Here is a 5,550-nt window from a genome sequence, read left to right on the forward strand (position 1 = left end):
GGAGGGGTTATACAGGGGGCATGGGGTGGGCCTCCTAGAGGCCTGGATGCCCAGTTGGGCCGAATGGCCCAGGGGGAGGGGGGCTTTGCCTTTCTTTTCTTTGGTTTCTATTTTCCTTCTATTTCTTTTCTGTTTTCTTTTAGTTTTTTATTTTATTATAGTTTTGTAAAATACCAAAGTTGTACCTAATTTAGTTTTAATAAATATTCCACTGCCCCAATAGTTTTGGGAAATGAAATAACTTAGTTAATATTTTATTAATTGAAAAAGGCATTTATTTATTTGTTTTTGTTATTGTTTTGTTTATTTTTGAGCATCTAACTATTTTATCAAAATGTGGTTTCTCCACCATAATTACTCATGATTTATTTGACCCATCTTGAACATTTTAGTTTTAACTTTTGAAAACTTTATTTGTTTGACTTGATTTTGAATTTGACTTTGAACGAGATTTGAATCATCGTGAGATTAGCAACAGTAATCGTGGTGACGTGGCCCCGTTAGCAGAGGTTTACTGTAGCTTGATTATCCGGGCGTCACACCCGGTTCGGCTGGACCTATTGGTTCCGGTTGGTGGGACGAACCGGGACCAATGCGCATCGCTCCTGGCCCACCACCATTGGTCCCGGTTGGTGGCTTGAACCGGGACCAAAGGCTGCCCTTTAGTCCCGGTTCGTGGCATGAACCGGGACCAATTAGTTGCCTATATCTACCCCGCGAGCAGAGCACTCCCAGTGCTCTGTTTTTCGTGGCCGGCGAGGGGAGAGCTTTGTGGTGCTCTAGCTCACCTCCTATGCACACGAGGTGTTCGATGGAATGCCCGAGCCACACTACTTAAGCTTTCTCCTCTCCAAGCTCGACCTCCAAGCTCCATTTTCCTCAATATTTGTCTAGGTTTAGCGGTCTGTCACATCCCGTCCCCGTCTTCACCGCCGTCGATCGCCCGCGCCGATCTCGTCGCCGGCACCACCGTGGTGAGCCTCTTGTTCTTATCTTCTTTCTGAAAGGAAAAAAAATTCTTACTTGTATATTTATATAGATACTTGTATAATTTTCTTACTTTTATTATTGCATCTTATATAGTGCGATGGTTTTGGTATCCGCCCCCGTCGGCCCTCGTCCTGTCTATGATTCAGATGTGGTATATATTATCTTTTCATAACTATTGGTTCGTTTATTGTTTATGAAAATTATGCCGACCAATGTGACGTAGATTTTATTTATCTAGGAGGTTGTTGAACCGGAAATTCCAACCGACCCTATTGTCGAGAGGTTAAATTTAGTTGAAGAAGAAAACAATTTGTTGAAGGAAAAAATTAGAAAAATTGAGGAGGAGAAGATGATATTGGAGTTGCATGTTGCGGATGTCGTCGATGATCACAAGATCAAGATGGATGCAATGCGCTTGAAGATTAGAAAGATTAGAAAATATGCCATTCATACCGAGGCTTGGTATCATTATGTCGTTGGATCAGTTGTTACATTGGTTGCGATTATGATCGCATTTGTTTTCGCATTGAAATGTTTTACATAGTTTCAGTGTATGATTTAATTAATTTAGATGCTTTGCAGAGCTTTATGTTGTTAGATGAGAACTATGTATGTACTTTGGTTTTAATGTGATGATGAACTTCTATTAATTTGGTCACTTAATTATCTATTCATTATGTTCTGTAATGATTTTTGACACACTTAATTATATATAATGCACGCAGATGAACCGGCAATGGATGTACGGTTCAAGACACACCTCCGAGTACATTAAGGGGGTGCATGATTTTCTCGAAGTGGCTGAGGCAAACAAGCAGAATGGTTTTATGTGTTGTCCATGCCCTATATGTGGGAATACGAAGTCTTACTCTGACCGGAAAATCCTCCACAACCACCTGCTTTACAAGGGTTTCATGCCACATTATAATGTTTGGACGAGGCACGGAGAAATAGGGGTTGTGATGGAAGACGCCGAAGAAGAAGAGTACGATGACAACTATGTGCCCCCTGAATACAGTGATGCTACTGAACATCAAGAGGAACCAGACGATGTGCACGATGATGCTGCAATGGGCGAAGCTGCTGAAGATCAAGAGGAACCAGATGATGTGCCCGATGATGATGATCTCCGCCGGGTCATTGTCGATGCAAGGACGCAATGCGAAAGTCAAAAGGAGAAGCTGAAGTTCGATCGCATGTTAGAGGACCACAAAAAGGGCTGTACCCCAATTGCGAAGATGGCAACACAAAGCTCGGTACCGTACTGGAATTGCTACAGTGGAAGGCAGAGAATGCTATGCCTGACAAAGGATTTGAGAAGCTACTGAAAATATTGAAGAATAAGCTTCCAAAGGATAACGAATTGCCCGACAGTATATACACAGCAAAGAAGGTCGTATGCCCTCTAGGATTGGAGGTGCAGAAGATACATGCATGCCCTAATGACTACATCCTCTTCTGTGGTGCCTACAAGGATCTGAACACATGCCTGGTATGCGGTGCATTACGGTATAAGATCAGACGAGATGACCCTGGTGATGTTGACGGCGAGCCCCCCAGGAAGAGGGTTCCTGCGAAGGTGATGTGGTATGCTCCTATAATACCACGGTTGAAACGTCTATTCAGAAATAGAGAGCATGCCAAGTTGATGCGATGGCACAGTGAGGACCGTAAGAAAGACGGGAAGTTGAGAGCACCCGCTGACGGGTCGCAGTGGAGAAAAATTGAGAGAAAGTACTGGGATGAGTTTGCAAGTGAGCCAAGGAACGTATGGTTTGCTTTAAGCGCGGATGGCATTAATCCTTTCGGGGAGCAGAGCAGCAATCACAGCACCTGGCCCGTGACTCTATGTATGTATAACCTTCCTCCTTGGATGTGCATGAAGCGGAAGTTCATTATGATGCCAGTTCTCATCCAAGGCCCTAAGCAACCCGGCAACGACATTGATGTGTACCTAAGGCCATTAGTTGAAGAACTTTTACAGCTGTGGAATGGAAACGGTGTACGTACGTGGGATGAGCACAAATAGGAGGAATTTAACCTAAAGGCGTTGATGTTCGTGACCGTCAACGATTGGCCCGCTCTCAGTAACCTTTCAGGACAGACAAACAAGGGATACCACGCATGCACACACTGTTTACTTGACATCGATAGTATATACCTGGCAAGCTGCAGGAAGAATGTGTACCTGGGCCATCGTTGATTTCTTCCGACCAACCATCAATGTCGAAAGAAAGGCAAGCATTTCAAAGGCGAGGCAGATCACCGGAAGAAGCCCGCCATGTGTACCGGTGATCACGTACTTGCTATGGTCAATGATTTACACGTAATCTTTGGAAAGGGTCCCGGCGGACTAGCTGTTCCGAGTGACGCTGGGGGACACGCACCCATGTGGAAGAAGAACTCTATATTTTGGGACCTACCCTACTGGAAAGACCTAGAGGTCCGCTCTTCGATCGACGTGATGCACGTGACGAAGAACCTTTGCGTGAACCTGCTAGGCTTCTTGGGAGTGTATGGGAAGACAAAAGATACAGCTGAGGCACGGGAGGACCTACAACGTTTGCACGAAAAAGACGGCATGCCTCCAAAGCAGTATGAAGGTCCTGCCAGCTATGCTCTTACAAAAGAAGAGAAGGAAATCTTCTTTGAATGCCTGCTTAGTATGAAGGTCCCGACTGGCTTCTCGTCTAATATAAAAGGAATAATAAATATGGCAGAGAAAAATTTTCAGAACCTAAAGTCTCATGACTGCCACGTGATTATGACGCAATTGCTTCCGGTTGCATTGAGGGGGCTTCTACCGAAAAACGTCCGATTAGCCATTGTGAAGCTATGTGCATTCCTCAATGCAATCTCTCAGAAGGTGATCGATCCAGAAATCATACCAAGGCTAAGGAGTGATGTGGTGCAATGTCTTGTCAGTTTCGAGCTGGTGTTCCCACCATCCTTCTTCAATATCATGACGCACGTCCTAGTTCATCTAGTTGACGAGATTGTCATTCTGGGCCCCGTATTTCTACACAATATGTACCTCTTTGAGAGGTTCATGGGAGTCCTAAAGAAATATGTCCGTAACCGCGCTAGGCTAGAAGGAAGCATCTCCATGGGCCTTCAAACAGAGGATGTCATCGGGTTTTGTGTTGACTTCATTCCTGGCCTTTCAGCACGAGGGGAGACTGACTAGAAAAGGCATGCTTGGAAGGGACTCAATAATATGCAGGGACGGATATTCTTGGTCTCAAGCACACTACACAGTTCTACAGAACTCTACCTTGGTGACCCCGTATGTCGATGAACACAAGAACAGTCCGCGCTCCAAACACCCGGAGCAGTGCGACGACTGGATTACATGTGAACACATCAGGACTTTCAGCAGTTGGTTGGAAGCACGTATCAGAGGTGACAACACTGTTTGTGATGAGCTGTACTTGTTGTCCAGGGGACCATCTTTGACTGTATTGATTTGGAAAGGATACGAGATAAACGGGAATACATTTTACATGATTGACCAAGATCAAAAGAGCACCAACCAAAACAGCGGTGTCCGCTTTGATGCAACAACCGAGAGGGGAAAGGACACATATTATGGTTACATAGTGGACATATGGGAACTTGACTACGGACATGATTTTAAGGTCCCTTTGTCTAAGTGTAAATGGGTCAATCTGTCAGGAGGCGGGGTACAGGTAGACCCACAGTACGGAATGACAACAGTGGATATGAAAAATCTTGGGTACACTGACGAACCGTTTGTCCTAGCCAATGATGTGGCACAGGTTATCTATGTGAAGGACATGTCTACCAGACCGAGAAAGAGAAAAGATAAGGAAGCAAATACATCATACGATGAGCCAAAGCGCCACATAGTTCTTTCAGGAAAAAGGGACATCGTGGGAGTGGAGGACAAGACAGACATGTCTGAAGATTATGAAAAGTTTCATGAAATTCCTCCCTTCAAAGTCAAGGCTGACCCCAGCATCCTGATAAACGATGAAGATTATCCATGGTTATGGCGCAATAAGCAAATGACACAAGCGAAGAAAAAGTGAAGACTTTCTCCCGCAACTATTATGATGATACCATGCCAACTTTGTAACTGACGAGTATGATACCATTGTCCGTTTTGTACATGCACATGCTATGCGGGTCAATTTATGATACCATACCAACTTTCAGCTTTTTCAGAGTTTATTTGAAATGCTTTAATGTCTTATGGTTCGGCCCTTGTAATAATTATAAATAGCAACAATAAGTATTTTGTTGTAAGTAGAAACAAAATAAAATTAATAAAGCAAGAAAGAAAACAAAAAAACAAAAAAAGTGTTTTCAAATTTGAAAACTAATGGCACTAACAGAAAGTTTATAATTTTCCTAAAACTAAAAGCAAAAACAATTAAAAAATAAAGCAAAAAACAAAAGAAAATAAATAATGCAGAAAACAAAACAAAAAAACAACAATAAGTATTTTGTTGTAAGTAGAAACAAAATAAAATAAATAAAGCAAGAAAGAAAACAAAAAAACAAAAAAAGTGTTTTCAAATTTGAAAACTAATGGCA

The sequence above is a fragment of the Triticum dicoccoides genome, chromosome 7B, assembly GCF_002162155.2.
Source record: "Triticum dicoccoides isolate Atlit2015 ecotype Zavitan chromosome 7B, WEW_v2.0, whole genome shotgun sequence".
Lineage (NCBI taxonomy): Eukaryota > Viridiplantae > Streptophyta > Magnoliopsida > Poales > Poaceae > Triticum > Triticum dicoccoides.